We start from the raw sequence: 18,236 nt of genomic DNA, 5'->3' as shown, positions 1-18,236 counted from the left end.
TTATATATTAAGATAATAACTGGTTAACAGTTGTGATCAACATACGCTGTTCGATTATAGAAACTAGTACATACACATCAGCTAGTATAAAAAAAAAAAGTGGAACTAGTAAAAAGAACGTTTTCAACTTAAATTAGTAAGAATTAGTAAGACCAAAGGAAATATCGGTAAGAACTGCAGGAACTTACGACCATTCAGAAACGCAAATTTTACTTGCTTGCTCTTTCTCTGCATACACGCTTTGAACACGAAATATTATTACTATTGAAGAGATCAAATACTATAATCAATACCCAACTGAGTGATTTCTGTCGTTTTTTTCCCTAAATTTAGATTTCTATGCAATAAAGCAACAATTTTAAATGTTCGCCATATTTTCGGACATAATAATTCGATTAGTAAAAAGGAAAAAAAATTTTTTTTCTGACTACAATTTTCAGTTTCATTTTATCATGACTGGAAACACTATGTTATTGCGTATATTTATATGTGTTCTCATTCTCTGCCACTCTCTTTCTCCGGCTATCTATCCTCATGGATATGCAAAGGTGTGCGTGCGTATTTCTGTGTCTCGATCTGGATCGATGTCATGCCATCCTACCTATTTTAGTTGAATGTTTACCGTAAGCTATCATATCAATATCTTAAAGCGTATGACTCGTTTAATGTATGTATTTTATCAGTTCGTATCGTTATCAGTTATTAAATGAATTTTAGGAAAAAGCAGAACAAAAAATGTCCCTATCGTTTCGCGTATGAAGCAGAGAATCAAATACAAAAAAAAAAAAAATAAATAGATATCAAATGAATAATATCAGCAATCATTTCGTCATAAAAATTCAAATCAATTTAAATGAAAATTTCCAGTTCCGGTAAATTCAGTTGACAGCCGAAAATTTCCGGTAGTGTGAAAATTTTTGCGAAAAGTCATTGAAAACTCATTCAGGCAATGCTATTCAAAAAGTTGGAATTGAGAGCATTTAAAGGCTTAATAAAATACAACCGTATGCACATACACAAACGCATAATAACATAAAGCAAATCACATTCATTTCGTTTATTCAATCGCACATACATCTATACATATGTACATAGTTGTGTATAGATAGATAGATGGTTATCAGTAAACCATACAGTGGTTTAAATCACTCTTATGGAGATTTTCATTTAATGTTTATAGTTTCTTATGGCTAAATAATGCAGACAATACAACGAAATATATATGAGAGACTGTATATCTACTTATTCGTGTCGCTAATAATGAAATTTTCGTTTGGCTAATTAATTTTATATCACTTGTTTAATCAGAGCAAATGTAGATATATTTTATATATAGGTGGATATAATATATATATATATATATATAAATAGCACACACACACAAAACTATTTCTCGCTTGTTCATGTTATTTATTAATTAAGAGCATATATGAATACCACCAGTACATAACATATATCTATATATATATATATATATATGAAAGAATTGTATAACATTGTTATAATTAAATGAACAGCACATAAAATATGCTGTAAATGGAAATTGTTTTCACAATTTTGATTTTGAATTTAATTCATTTAAAATAAAACAAAATAAAATATGAATGATTTTACTTTATTTTATAGATGCAAATATAGGTGTATTAATTTCATGACAATGAATTTGAAATTTTCATTAAAATCTATAATTTGTTTTTTAAATTGTCCGCCAATAACGAACTTAATTAAAGATAACAAGGTTTTGATTTTTAACAATTAATTTTGAATTTTCGCTCTCTAACAAAGCTGGGTTATTTCTCGACCTGATAAAGATTATTCGCAAATTCAAAACCACAACCATATTAAGTAAGGAGTAGCCATATACGCGCAAGGTCGCTCATTAGATATCGTACATCACTTCGTCTAAACACTTTCATTTACTGATTTTCGTGACAATACAAGCATTGTAGCATAATTATCTGAAACGCAATATCGTATATTTTGTCGCCTTTTGGCCACATGTTGGGCGCCGCCTTTATTTAATATGTAGATATCTATGATTAGATTCTGTACCCTTTTGTAAAAACTACCCCTATGTAAAATCTATATGTACCAAAAAGGTCGGAGGCTGCAAACGGTTAGACGCAGCTGAAAAGCTACCTAGTCGGCAATACGGACACAGACTATTACACCAAAATTATGTACGTGCTAAAAACCTTATGAAGGCACTTGGACAGACGGCACTTACTTACCGGATGGGCTACTCTATACACTACCTATGGTCTTACCTACTGTCTTACTTCATCAAAGTTTTCATGAAAACTCTCAAATTGGTGCGTTCTTAGGCCGTCAACTAACGAACTCCGTCGTGAAAAACCACAAATGAGTCTATGTTGCTATAGGAGGATTTATATCTCAATTGGTGGGATCTAAAAAATAGACCTATGTTGTCCAAGTTCGATTCGGTTAATTTTTTAACTATATTGATACTGTGGACTATTTTGTTTCGTAAATCATTAGAAATTCACCTTTCTTGGCATATAAGGGTTTAATTCATGGCAATCCTTGTATGCCATGATGTCGAAATTTATACTTTCTTGAACCAAATTCGGTACAATTAAGTTTTTTTAAATTACTTTTTTAAAAAGCTTTCGATAAATAGGAAGAGAGATGTTATCTTCCACGAACCCCACAACACATCTCTTATCAGTGAGGAAAATTGAGAAAGCCCGATTGGGAAATATTAATGCATCCACCGTGTAGCCTGCATTTTAATGACTCGAGATAAATTTATATTGTTTCTATAGGAGTTTTAATGTTTCCTGACAAGGCGTAAAGCGGCTTTCACATTGGGTCAGTGAAAATTTCTTTGTCCAGTTTTTTACCCAGAAATGTCAGATATTTTCTAATGGAAACATAATGATTTTGCTGTCAAACAAGAAAACATTGTAGTGGGGCAAAATCGACCATAAAATACCCAAATTTGGTCCATTTAATTTTTGTGTCAAATTACTATCATGAACCATTAACAATTATGCCTTCTTGGCACATAACGAACTATATTCCTGAGAATTCTTATATGCGCTAGTAAGAAAGAGTAGACCTACCTAGTCCAAATTCGGTAAGGTTAATTGTTTTGTCAATTTACTATTAATAACCAATTTTCACCATCAAATATTTAAAATTTTGCCTTTTCCATATAAGACGAACTTCCAAAATTTGCGCCTGCCGAATCAAAAGTTTCAGACCATTTTAAAACGTCAAAATTCTATTACTTAGGAAAAGCTATCGTAGATTTTAAAATTTGCGGTTTTTTCCATGTAACGACTTTTCTAAATAAGACGATGTGGTCGGGAAAGTGGACCGATCCGCACCAATTTCAATAGCGTTTGTCCATGATACAATGCTCATTAGTGTATCAAATTTTATCAATATATATTAAAAACTGCGACCTTTGGGTTGAACACAAACTTACATGGACAATCATAAGACGGAAAGGCTTAGATTGAGACGATGATGGGTCTATCTAAAATCCTTCTGAGCGTTACATACTTTCACACAAAGTTAATATGCCCTGTATTAAAGATGGTGTAGGATATAAAAAATAGCATAACTTTATCGGTCAAAATGTCACATATTGCCTTTAATAAAGTTCATTTGTAATATAAGGAAAATTTGTTCGAATTACAACCATAAATGTTCGAATCTCATAAGCAGCGTTATTTTGTAGCTCCTTCTTCGGCTTTTTGTAGAAAAATTCTTGCAAAAACTACTCCAACTCTCTTGAAGCTAGTATACATATTAAAATTTCTATTCAACTTATTTCCATGCACATACATGTAAACACATACAATTATATTATTTTCGTTTAATGTTTTTAATCCATAAAAATTAATTAAAAAAATTTTTTTTTACGATACAATAGAGAATTGAAAAAATTCAATAGTTTTTATGCAATACAAAATTAAATGAAGTTTTCTTCTTTTTCTTTTTCTTTTCATTTTATATATGAATACGTTTTATGTATGCATCCGTCTCTATCTATTCATAACATCTCCCGCATCCCATGTATAAGATATGCTTGTTTAGTTATTTACTTGTTTACTTGAATGTTTAACCTTCTGTGACGTTTATTTTATTTGCATAGAGAATTTCAAGAAAAGCCTGCAGAAAATGAATGTGCGTATGTATGTAATCACAACCATATAACATAACATACAAATTTTAAATTGAATAAAACATTGTAACAATCATGCATACGTAAGTTTTTAAGAAGGTGTCATGTGTACAAGTGTATGTAGCCAAAGATGATAACACAAAATAACTTTTAAAATGTGTGTGACGTGCTTGAATACGGAATAATTGTGTATTTTATGTTCAGACAACACTTTTTATTTATATGATACTGTAAAGAATATTATACTTTTCGGGATATAGACAAATGTGAAAAAGGCAAAATACACAAAAATTACATATGATAAAAAGAATTCGATATCACATAAAGGGTTCTGGCACTGACAAATAATTCTGAGAAAAAGGAAAATGTCGCCCACTTATATTTTACGACTTTAATAGCTTTAAAAATGCAAGCCTAATATTTATGAAAGTTGAAGTCGAAAAATAGATTACAAAAAATTCTACGGTGCATCTCTAGAGTTCACTTTAGGTCGATGGGAGAAAGGTGAAAACTTCAATAGATTTCGATCGGTACTTTAGAGTTTTGCAGCTTTTTTGTGTTCTTCATGAAGAGCTCGATTGGTAACAACACCTTTAAAATACCGCCGTATTCCACACCATCTGCAGTATATGAAATATTAAGCTCGTACGGGCGTATGTACCACAAATAAGGACTTAAAATAGACCCACCCTTCACTGCAACGAATGACTCATCGTTTGAGGTGATTTAAGATTTCCTGCCCGTCTGTCTGTCCGGCTAATGTTTCTCCGTATATGTATGTTCAACCTAAAGATCGAACTCTTTTGAAGATAAATTGGATCGGAACCTTCCAAAATATATATATAAAATACAAATAATAATCACATCACACAAAAGGTATCAATAACACGCAGTACAATATACTTTTCTGGTCGTACAATGTACTTTCTGGTCGTACAGTATACTTTTCTGGTCGTATAATATACTTTTCTGGTCGTACAGTATACTTTCTGGTCGTACAATATTCTTATGAGCACTCCACAAAAGACGCGTTATTTTGGAAGACCCTTTGAATGAGAAAAGTTTGAAATTTTTCAAAATTTCTCGACAAAATTCGCTAAATAATGATGTTTCGTCACAGGAATTTAATCCAAAATGTTTGAAACGGATAGATCAATTTTCTGATTACCGTCCACCACCGCCGTCACTACTAGGAAAAGTACGACAAGGACGTCTTATCTTTTATATTTCATAAAGAAAATTGGTGTGCAGTAGAAATTTGACATAAAAATTCATTGGGCCACTTTTTGTCTGCGCAGTTTTATAGTATGTATCCGGTACCATATAAAGGGTCTCATGAACAGTAAGCCCTTCGTTGCCTAAATGAGTCGAATTTGTTGCACTTTATAATGAAAATAAGTAAAGAATAATAAGGCGTTGAAAAAGAGAATTAATTTTCGTGACTTTTGACTTTTATCTTTGCGTTTTTTCATTCCTGTTTCACAATCGTAAGTTTTTATTAAAAAATTGTAAACGAATCAACAAGTTGCATCAAACTTTTACGAAAAATTACTTAGAAAGAAAACGACTTCAAAAACGGCTGCTTTCTAATTTAACGAAAGTGTTTAGGAAAGGCACGTAGACAGCCTTAAAGCATAGTTCCAAACGTACTGGAAGATTAATTGAAAATGTTACGATTGCTCTAAAAAGTATTACAGTCAGTCTGTTAAATTGAAACTCAATGTCCTTTAAAGGCAACACGTGCTCCTTTTCCATTTCTTAAAAATTCGTGTAGCGTTCTTTCTGTTTGCTCGTCAAAATTTAACTTTATCTTTCACTTATGGAATATTGAATATTCCAATACTAACGGACCAAGCGACGAACGAGCGGGCAGCTTCGATTATACAACATGATAGTTTTTTGATTTCTTGATAATTGTTTTTAAACGATGCGAACGGAATAAGAAAATAAGTGTGTGACTACATCTTATAGACATGGTAATAAAAATTACCCGTCATTACGCTTAAGAGTTTATGAAAGTCCTTTTCAGTATTTTTGATTTGCAGTCTTAGACACCGCTTTTGTTATTATTTATGAGCCCATTTTTCTCTTAAGTCGAACGGAAATATCTTTTGCTTACAACACTTCCATTTCCCGGTTGTCTTTTAAACTGTTTTAGGCGCCTTGTTTTTCCCCTTATTAACATTTCTCAATAACTTAAACAAGTTTCTGTTGCATTTATTGTGGACACAAAATTTCGGCCACAATTGCCGCTATGTGTGTGTGTATCCCTTAAATCCCACTCTGTGGTATCCAAGTACTTTGTCATACACGTCCCCTTGTGAAATTTCCTTATTTTTTTTTTTTCCTTTATGACTAGCCTTCGTGAAAGCTGAATGTTAATAAAACGTATATTTGCGTATTTATTCTTCAGTGGAATTCAAAACAATTCTACTACTTAGCCTGTATTATTTGTAGAAAAGTGTTTATAATTTATTTTTTTTTTTATTTTCTTAGAGCAATAGAAAAACTTTTAATTGAATCCATAAATTTTCTTACATTTGGCGTTTAAGTTTTCTTTTCTTTTGTTTTACACTACACAATTATAAATATGCACACACACACTCATAACTTTTTAGCTTCCACACTGGTTCTCATTTATTCCAACATACAGACATTTATGACGTTCGCTGATACTATTTTATTTACACGTTGTGCCGTATTTTTGTAGTGACGCTTCTTCTTGCTTAAAATAGCGAAGTCAGAAAAATTCGCGTAACGTCTCTTTTACTTTCCTGTAAGGAAAAATAATGGAAAAATATTAGTTTAGTGTAGCTTTGCTAAGATCTATTACACCTAAAACAAATAAGATCTTATGAAGTTCTTCGCTACATCTTTGCTCTTGTTATTAATTTACATAACACAGATTTTCTCTCATTTACTGGATCGTTAAACACATCGACTTTTAGAAAGGTAAGAAATATCTTGGAATTTCGATTATTGAAGCGTTCACACAGTCTATCAAAAAATTGCTGGATATCTAAAGTAGAGAAATCGCTAATGAAATTTTCGAACTTTAGCTCTCAACTTGATACGATTTTAAATTATTTTAAGCCCATTTTCCAAATTCGCCTACAATCACTGAATTAAGTTTATGGAATAAGAGTTATGTTCCCAACTCTCTGTTTTCAAGAGAACTTCTCAAGTAATGGCATCAATCATTTCAAAGGCCAGTATGAAATGTTCTTCCATCTTACTTTGGAATTGTCTTAATGATCAATTATTTTAAAGAAGATCGTGATCTAATTGAAAGGCAAGGTAGAAACGGAAAGAAGAACATAAACTCGTAGAAAGCTTGGTTTGGTTGCCGTCGAAAATTGCGGCAAAGAAACTCAATTCATTTCATTTTCACACATTTTCGCCCACAAACTTAATTGCTGGATATAACACAGTTTGCTTTTTCATTCCCCTAGAGCTCAAATAAAACATGAACGCAAAGCAAACGTGAAACAATCACAAGTAAGAAAGCTGTATTTGCTCGTGACCGAATCTGCTGTGTATATATATCTCCGAATTAAAAAAAGAAAAATAAGTAATTTCCTTACTCTATAACATTGGATTGATTTCTTCTATTTTCACAATAAAAGTGGAAATTTATACGGTGTATGTGTTGGATTTTATGAGCAACAAGCAAAAAAATCCGGAAAGCAAAGGTATTCTCAATTTTTGTTGTATAAGCATGTGGGCGTTGTAGGCGTGTGTTTTAACTTGATTGGCTTATTTTCAAATTGTTTTGCAAGTTTGTAGGCGACATATCTTTTTGCGAACGGGAATATTTTTACCACAGATACTTTACAATTGGACAGATGGACAGACGGACATATAAAGGAACGTGCATGCTCATATGCATTCCTAATTTATTTCCTTTATGTGATTCTGGAACTTTGTTACTGCTCTTATGAGAGTATTGAAAAAACATTAATATATGATACCCTATACTATTGGATAGGCGTAGTCAATTTTTTCCATTCGCATACAAGTACTACATAATCATCCGTAGAAAAAAATAAAATTTATTTATAATATATAACAGAATCTATCTAAAACTAATATAAGGAACAACGAATATGTACAGAAGACTGACCGTATGCTCTGTATACCAATAATAATAAATGAAGAAAGGAAAGCTATTTATAAACTGAGCATAATGCTTAATGCTGGAGTCAGCATAATTTGAGGAATAAGTGCGCTTAATGAAATTTGTTTTTCCATGACCAAGACTTCATGAGATGTCTACTATTCGATGTACCCACGGAATTTAACTTGTATATTGGTCTTCCTTTCTGGTCACAGTATTATTATCTGTCATCTGAACAAACTGATTTACATTCATAAAGGAAAGAGGGATATCGCCATAATAAAGCAGTTTTCTCTATTTCTACTCCTCGCGATGATAGCCCTATAAACTAAATGCGAAAGCGAGGAATAGGTAAAAGACACCACCACTACCTTTGGCTTATGTATAATTGTAGTTACTAAAAGGTTTTATAATTGGAGTTTGCATATTGTTGATCAATCCAGCGATACGCACCAGGATAAATTAATTCCCTAATGTCTAAAAGAAAACAGTTACAGGCGGTGTGTACACTTTTCAAGACTCGTAATGAATTATACTATTCTCTTTATCTTAAATCTAACGATTTGGCATTAATCGTACGAAACGACGACAACTCAATTGTTCAACAGCTCTCATCATTCGTATTTCATGCAATCCAATTTAAATTCATTTGCCACCCCTTAGGAAACAAAAACGTACTTGGGCAACTTATGCTTTTTTTTATTTTGATCTTATTCTCGATACCCGGTCGTGACTTCATAAGGAGATTAATCAATGTTGTCAGGAAAGCGAAATGTCTTTCTGGTTTCGCCAAGTATTGGAAGCGAAGAAGGTCTCTTATCCCTTCTTTGAGAATAAAATATTACACCACTCGTTTAATCGGGCCAATCCTCGAAAAAAGTTCGGGCGTTTGCCTCAGACTTACATTGGCCCTTTTGGATCTGCTCAAGGCCAACTCTAGTTGTTCCTGTTGTGAGCTATTAAATGTCGTAAAAAATGTCGTTTAAAAATCGTAATTCGTACCGTCTGATAAATAGAAACTGCTCTTGTTGACTTGCTTTCTCTTGAGAAACTCAAAAGGGTAATCGTCATATATACATCGCGCCATCCTCCGAAGTAGTTATGACCACATAAAGCCCAAGTGTATTCTTTGTAACAATTTGGCCGTAACCTATCAGTTTTCTCCTTCTTACTGCAAACAATTCGAAGTTAAACCAAGTGCATTACAACACCATCATAAATTTAAAGGCACATCGTTTGAAAAAACAATTTACGTGATAATCTTGCGCAAATTAATTACTTTAAGTGCCTAAATTTAGTTCTTTTCATTAAATCGGCAGCGAATCAAAATCGATACGACACTCATGAAATATTTAAAGGTATGACAATAATAAAAATTTTGCAAAGTCAGTCAGTTTACACGAGTGCCCAGTCAGGTAAGAACACATGACTTGTCTGCATTTATATGTATGTACGTAAGCCTATACGCAAGCCTATATACACAAACACTTCCCTAAACTATACCGACATTGTGTATACTTGTTAAAATTTTGTTGTTTGCAACATTTCCGTTTCCGGTACACTTTATAATCTTTCACTCATAGCAGAAAAAGAAAAAGTCTTATAAATGTCGAAGACTTTAAATGATGAATGAATGAATGAAGGAACGATTGGATGGAAGATAAAGGGGATCAGCGGTTTTTGTTTTCTTTGCTTTTTGCTAACGTGCTTTTCCGATTTCTTTCCCATATACACACATTACATTGCAAAGTCAACTTGCTTTCCTAGTCGTTCGGCTGATAGGCGGCGGCTGTTTGCTTTTATACATCGTTCCTCGCTCGTTGATTCTTTACCATGTAACTCAACAAAGGAATACAATATCGAAAAAGCCACGTCACTACATGTTTCTCTTTTTTTCTTTTCCTGACAACATTCTCCTGTTCAACTGTCTCCATGGAAGTGTGGAAAAAAAACAGAAGTAAACAACAACGTGAATAATAAATATAACAAGTATAAAATGTTAAGTTAAAACGGAATATGACTTCATTAATGTTGCATACGGCTTCAAAATATATAAAAAAAATAAATACCAATAATAATAACCGAGCAACTGGCATGTATGTAAGTGTGTACGTAGATGTCTATTGAAAAGAACGTGTGTTTATTTGCTTTATTGTATAACGCACAAGGAATTTGGAGACGACTTTTCTTTCTTTCAGCTACCAAAAGGGAAAGAAAAAACAAAATTATCGTGGTTTTACTTAGCATAAACCTGAAGTGTAAACAGAGTACAATATATACCCACACATTCATTTACATGCTTGTGTGCATATAAGTGTAAGTATAGAGAATGTAGTGAAAATCGGTTAAGAAATTTAAAGGAATGTTCGGCCATAAATATATTCGTGAGCTTATTTGGGAAAAAAACGATTCACTGAAGTAAGTGTGATGTTTCCAAGACAGTAATTGCTTCGATTATTCCGAATATTTTAGATTAGGACTGAACTCTTGGGTTTGGTTTATTAAAATTGATTTCTCTTATGCAAATGTTCATTGCCGCAGTTAAAAAAAGACAGTTATCTGAAACAAAGATCCTCTCTGCGGCTGCCGCATAATCCAGGAGATAAGATTCACGGGAGCGAACAAGTGGGTGTTCGCGCCTTCAAATCTCTGCGCTTGTTGGTCGCACTTGGTTGTAACTGCAGTCATTGCTTAGTCGGTAAAAGCATAACATTTGCCGATTGTGCACCCATCGTTAAGGCTGCGACTACCCTTTATCTATGTTTCTCTTTCCATAATTCTTTCTGACCATCACCGTGTTACACATAGGGAACATACCTGAGTGATTAATCATATTAAGCATTGTACTTACATTAAGTTTGATCAGCGACATCTATTTGCGAATTGTCAACGTACGCAACGATTAAATTCGATGATTTTGACCTTTCTTTACATAAAATAAGACTTTTCCGTTTAGTATTATTGATTTATTCATTGTATGCAGACGCTAACAATAGAAGGCTCAAAACTGCATTTTCGCCGTTCATTACTTCTGTTGTTTAATGTGAAGAAATTTGGCATCGCAGCACATCAAACATTTTTAAAAGCTTAGGGTGATGCTGGTCCAACAGTCGGTTTCGGTGTCAACGTTTTAAAATGCTGATGTCGATGTCAAAGAACGCCCTGGAAGATCAACAAAGTTCGAAGATAATGAATTGTAAGGCTTATTGGACGGAAACCCAGCCCAAACTCTTAAAAACTTTCCAACAGCTTTGTAAATCAACTGTTTCCAGAAACACCCAAAAGGAGGGAAAATGAGTGTCACCCTAATTGACTAAAAATGCCATTTCGAACTTTCGAAGAGTTGATCTACTATGGCAATTCTAAGCGCAAAAAATCATGGGTCAGTCCAGGAGAGCCATGCACTTCGACACCGAAACAGAATATTCATGAAAGTTTTGCCATGCATATGGTGAGATCAGCGAACGATACCATATAGCGACCTAGTAAAATCGAATAAAACCTCTACCGCAAATGTGTACCCACATAAATTGAACAAATTCAATGTTGCAATTTTGCAAAAAAAGACGAGCAATAGCGGTTAAAAGGCGCAAAATCATCCCCTTCAATGACAATGTGGCAAAAGTTGTCGAGGGTACACTGTTGCAGCTCGAATGGGAAATTCTGCCGCATCCAGCGTACTCACCAGGCATCATGGCTTTTGACTAGCACTTGTTCAAATCGACGTAGCTTTGCTTGGCTGGCATACGGTTTCGAAACGCTAAAGAAGTGAAAAAATCTTTTGACCGCTGCCATTTGACCGTACCTTTTTTCGACACGGTATCGCCATGTTACCAGAAAGTTGGGAAAAAATTGCACAAACTGATGGAAAATATTTTGGTTAATAAATATTGTACCAACTTTTCTCAATAAATACCAATATATAATGAAAAATTACCAAAACACATGCAAGCCCCTAAATTGATTTAAAAAAGAAATAACTGAGCAAAACTTCGTTTCATATCTTATTGAAATATATTAAGTCATTTTCTAATTAATTAATTTAAACTTTTAGGGTAAAAACAATATTGGCCTCTCCAATATACTTGCATAGCATATTGTATTATTGCTATTTCGTAAAATAGCAATGTTTGCGCTTACGCTCACCTATCTCGGTCTACAGCTATATATAGCTTTTTTATCGATCAAGCAACACTACCCATCGTATTACCTACGGGGTCATCTAGTAGTTCCACAATATTCTCTAATTATAGATAAAAATTTTTTATAGTTACTATGTTTTACTGCTTAAGATTCTCTGTTAAATTATTAAACACTTTTAAATACATTTTTCTTTTAAATAAATTACTTTACTTTATTTGAAAAAGTTCAATTTTCCGATATATAAAAACCACAGCAACCGCGATACTCCCCGAAGGGCCGTACCCAAGCCGTCAGGACTCACAATAATTGACTGATGTTCTTCCCAGCGCACTTTCTTGGTACATCATATCAACCCCCGTGAACGGGCTCCTGACCCCCGTGGTGCTTAAAATTTGTCTACAAAGGCTTTAGCCTTACTTTGCTAAATATAATACATCACTCTTGCTTTTGGACCCAACCACACAGTCCCGGTTAGCCAATTCCCGACTACCTTTCTTCAAGATATGGAATTATCGGGCGTATCTGGCATGGCCAGATTTCCATGCTCTCACTAATTACTATATCGTAGTACTTATGCTAACCAGCCACCATTGAGTCTGGTTAGATTTCCTTTATAGTAATAGCTTCTGAGAAGATATATAAAACTATATCCCAGTGAACCACTAAAACCATCTATCAGAAAACTCGTCGCCGAGTTATAGTAGATCAAAACCTTAAACTCTTCTTCGCCGGACGAGGCGTTTCCGGGGATCACCGCTAAGAGGAGAGAGTTTCGGCACATCTATGCTCCCTGCAAAGCATAGTTTACCACCCCTCTTAATCGTCACAATTACTTTCTTTTTACAGTTTCCCCCTTGTCGTAATTGTAAATCCTGAAATGTCCACGAAACTATTTTTGCATCAAATTATTAATGCCAAGATTGTTACAAGAAATTCATAGGTCAAGGTCCACAATAGGACAGGTTGACTTTCGCAATATCGGTCCTATTAACTCGCGCGTGTGCAAAGTGACCTTCCATTGATAGCTTGTTAAAATAGACAAAAGGAATAAGACAATTATACTCAGCTGCGGCCTAACCGTTTGTATTTCCCACTTTTATCTTTAAAAAAATGTAAAAAGAAAATAAAACGTTGAATGCAATTTCTTACTACATAATATTGAGAGGGCGTGTTTGCTTTTTCCCGTTTGGCATCATTCATAGAAGTCAACCCCCCTCTAACACGACTAGTTTGTAACAGCTTGTGTGGAAACCACACTACAGTAACTCAGAATATAAGAACTGCATTATAAGAGTACAGCAAGAACAGTATAGACGGGTTGGCTGTATGTCGAAATTTTTATCGTTTTATGGATGACAGCTTATATGTAACGAGCCAATAATTTCGCCTATTTTCAGTACTAGCCGGCATACAAGAACTTCCAACATTTTAGTTTTTGCAAATGGGGGGAATATGCAGGTGTACTCACGGGTAGTGGGACAAAGTGTGGTTGATTAATAATCTGATATATTTTATAGATAATAGCCTAGTTTTCGTTCTTGTAAACTTTTTCTCCCTCGGTGGACGGGCAGAATTGCTATGATACTTGCTAATTCAATCTGAGTTAATGTCGTTTTAATAATATGTATTACTGTATCATAATTAGTCAATATAAAGGGGACTGCCTTCCATCACCAAAATGTTAGGTCACAAATAAATTATGCACTCAGCAAAAATTTATAGAGCTTGCCTGAGAAACTTTATCACATCGCCGAGCGAGTATAGATTTTGGCTTCTTTAACTATGATTTAATTCGGTCCCTGCCAAATTCTCTTAATAACATATACCTAAATTTAAAGTAGTGTATGAATATCATTTGATTCCATTTTCCACCCAGAAATTCCAAAAACTCTATACAAATGACATAACTATTTTTTGAAAAACAAATAAAAAAGCTGTAGTGCACCACGACCCACTATTAAATATCCCAAAATAGTTTAAAGTTATTCATACGACGACTTCCCAGCATAAGGTTCGAATCGAACCATTCTCTATAGTGGTCCTCCTTGGATCAAAAATTGTACCTTATAAACTTGGAGAAAAGGTGTAGAAAACAAGGCAAACTGACTGGCAGACGGATAGACCAACTTAGATCGGTTTAGAAAGAGGTTCTGAAAGTGATTCTGAATTTATCGGTATAATAAAAGGTGGACCTATCTTTAGTCCTTCCACGTGTTGCACAAACTCATTCTACCTTTGCACCATAAGTGTTGCGAACGATATTTCTCAAAAATTGCAGCTTGTAGGCTGAACACAAAAAAAGACGCATGGAAGACAGACAAACATCACTTTCTGAATTGATCGGTATAATAAAAGATGGGTGCATCTCAATTACTTCCGGGTGTTGTATACATTCGCATAAACTTAATATACTCTTATACTGCAAGTGTTGAAGACTATAAAAAGTTCAAAAAGTTACGGTATACAAAAGCCACGAACTTCTATATATGCACATCAATAATTCAAACAGCTGATGGCTATGTAGTCTCTTATAGATGTAGGAATATGGTGGGTGAAAAATAATAATTAAGTATTTATTGGGAAAGCGGAAGCAGGATATGGTCCCCTCCATATATTTGGTAACTCTTTATATTGTACAAGATACATTCACCTCATACGTCATTGGTTGTACTTCCATAGACTTAATCGGCTAGAGATATTAAAAAATTAAGTTGAAACTGAATAATAAGAACAGTAGAATTTGGAGAATTTAGAGAGAATTTAGAGAGAATTTAGAGAAATTAATATTAAGGTTAAGAAGCGCGGATAATTTTTGTTCAATTCAACAATTCTTTAATTTTCCGTTTGATAAAGATAATTACTTTAAGTTAAATTTGTTTTTTTTAATTATGATTTAGGAAATTCTTTCATTTTTTGCTCATTTCGTGCTGTAGTTTAAAAATTGTTAAGACAAACTTTAATAATTCAGACGGAGGAAAATACCATTACTGCAATGCGGTTCAAAGTGGAGGTAGTTAAGTTTTACAGGCATAGAACCCCTCTCTTGCAGAATATACGTTTTCTGGATACGTGAAATATATTTCGAAATGTGCAGTAAACAAAAACCTGGAATCAAACGCAGCAACAACCCAGTAAAAGCAATCACTGACTACGTACACAATTGGTTGGTTAGTTAGTTGCTTGGTTTCGTTTAGTTTTGCATGCTTCTGTCAGTCATTTCGACTCCTACAGCTTATACGCATATATATACATAGGTATGAATTTTACTCATAGAAGCCGTCAATTCATTTACCCTCTTCACACAGTGCACAGTGCTAAACATACAATAAGATGCAATGGAAAATCGACTACGGTTTACCAGTCAATGTACACAATGTTAATGTATGCATGCTGGTCTTTCTGCTTAATATATATATATATATATATATATATATATATTACATATGTTTGTTACACTAACCCAACAACCTATAACTTGCACTTACGCCCAGAGTGTATATATAATAATGTTAAAGAAGAAAAAGTTTTCCAATATTTTTTTGTTGTTGTCTTTATTTGATAACTGACTCGCCTGTCTCCTCCCTGCTCTAAACTCAATATTTTACTTTTTTAAATTTTTTTTCCACTTCCGTTGGAAAAAAAGAACTAAATAAAAGTTTGTTGCACTTTAAATGCTTAGTTCGCCCTGTTGGTCGTCCTCTTCTTCGTTTTTATCCTCCATTTTCATTGAAGTTCGAGAAACCAGAAAAACTTTTGGATTTCCTTCAGTTTACATATATATATATGAATAGGTATAGGTATATACATATATACATATATATATATATATGCAAATATGTTTATTTACTATTTTTCTATTACATGCTGTTGTCGTTGTTGTGTATTTAGTAACAATCTTTTCTGGGGCTTTTTTTTTTATAATTAGAATTGAAAAAGTTTTCCAATTAAACGCAACATTACCAGAATCTATTCTCTCCGGCTATATAATAAATATATTTGCATACGAATGTGCACTTTTTGGTATTAGAGTATCCTGGAAAAGAGTAAAATTGATTGAAAAATTTCATACATAATGCAGTAAAATTCGAAATTCAAATGCCAGTTAACTGCGTATATAAAAACTTACAACTACACTTTAATAATTTTAAATTTACGCGCTTAACCGATCACTAAGGAACAGACGATTGCATAGTAATTTGATTGAGAAATTGTTAGCTACACCAAAACGTATCAACAGATTACTTTCCCTATTTTCTATTAGAGGGTTGCAAAAATTTCCGCTGCCAACTTTTACAGGTAAAAATGATAAACAAATGGGAAATATCATGGTACATAACGATTAAATTCGAAGAATTTGACCTTTCTCTACTTAGAATGACATCTTGCCATTTAATATTAACGATTTAGTCAGCGCACGACGGCACTAATTAGGAAGCGCTCAAAATACTTATTTTTCCAAATTCATTATTTTTGTTGCTTGTTTGATGAAATCTGCTGCCGAAGCCCATCAAATACGTTCTGAGACTTATAGTGATGCTGCTCTATTATATGGCAACTGTCCGTTTTGGTTTGAACGATTTAAAAGTGGCGACACGAATTCACTGAAAATGCCATTTTTTAGCCGATTGTTTCAAAAGTTGTCCAGAATACATAGTTCCAGTTCGAATGAGAAGCTCTGCCGCGTTCAACGTACTCACAAGTCAAGGCGCCTTCTGACTAGCACTTGTTCAGGTCTTTGAAGCGTGGCTTGGCTACCACGCGGGTCCGCAAAATTGAAGAAGTGAGAAAATTGATCGATGCCAAATTAATTTAAGTTGTTTCGACATGATAACGACAATTTGCCAAAAAAAATTGTAAAATGTTGTAGAAAATGATAGGAACTATTTTGATTAACATACGCTGTACTGATTTTTCACAATAAATGCCTTTTTCAAGTGAAAAAGTAATCAAAATTTTTGCAAATACCTTAGACGTACATTCTTCCGCTGGCCGTAACGCTCTCAGCGAGCGATGGTATCCTCGAATTTGAAATATTTTACAACACGGAATGTGATGCTCTGAAAGCCTTCTGGGTACCGAAAATAGGGCCAATTGAAGAGGCTGGCGGCGTCTTCAGTGGTGCTATGATTATGTTTCTAAGATATAAAGAAGTAGCTTTATGAACTGCTAACATGATTATTATGATATGATGAGTGCAAGCATTTAGGATGCCTTTTTCTTGGGTAAGCCGCCGATGAGTCATTCTTCATAGAACCAAGGTAAACAGGATTCTTCAAAGTAACTGTACGAGCAAATACAAATTCAAAGAATCAAACTGCTTTCATGTGCATATTGCGCTTCGGTAACTAAAATCTATACATTATTTTCTATAAATATAGGGTAATTATTAACTCGACTCCGAGACACTGTTTCAAACACGTATCATATGATGGCTAGGTTAACAACGAGCTTGATTCCTCCATTCTACCAAACGGTTCCACGAATACACATGTCTTGACGAAAAACATTGCCGACATGTGAGTACCAAACAATAGTGAAACGCCTCACAATTTCATGTTTTCTTGTTCTCTTAATTTTCCCCTTAATTTTCGAACTTTTATCATCAAATAGGGAAAATTTTGTATTGTATATATATTGTACGACTACAATATATGTCTATCACAAAACGCTCAAAAATATAATCCTTATAAACGCTGACAGTGCATATTAACACGATGTGGTACAGCATAAGTCGGTTAAATTCTAACTTAAACATTGTGAATAAACTCAAAATTAAATTACCTATAAAACTAAACGAAACGGTACTATTAAATAAATAAG

General features: G+C 33.7%; 1 pseudogene; it reads left to right on the top strand.

Annotated features, from left to right (window-relative positions):
* Nucleotides 1–17,578, top strand: part of LOC119642286 — a 58,977-nt pseudogene extending 41,399 nt beyond the window's left edge.
* The last annotated feature ends 658 nt before the right edge of the window (nt 17,579–18,236 follow it).

The sequence above is a fragment of the Glossina fuscipes genome, unplaced genomic scaffold (assembly GCF_014805625.2).
Source record: "Glossina fuscipes isolate IAEA_lab_2018 unplaced genomic scaffold, Yale_Gfus_2 221, whole genome shotgun sequence".
NCBI classification, from domain to species: Eukaryota; Metazoa; Arthropoda; class Insecta; order Diptera; family Glossinidae; genus Glossina; species Glossina fuscipes.
The sequence above is the reverse complement of the archived record's forward strand: the minus strand, read 5'-3'. Positions and strand labels throughout refer to the sequence as shown.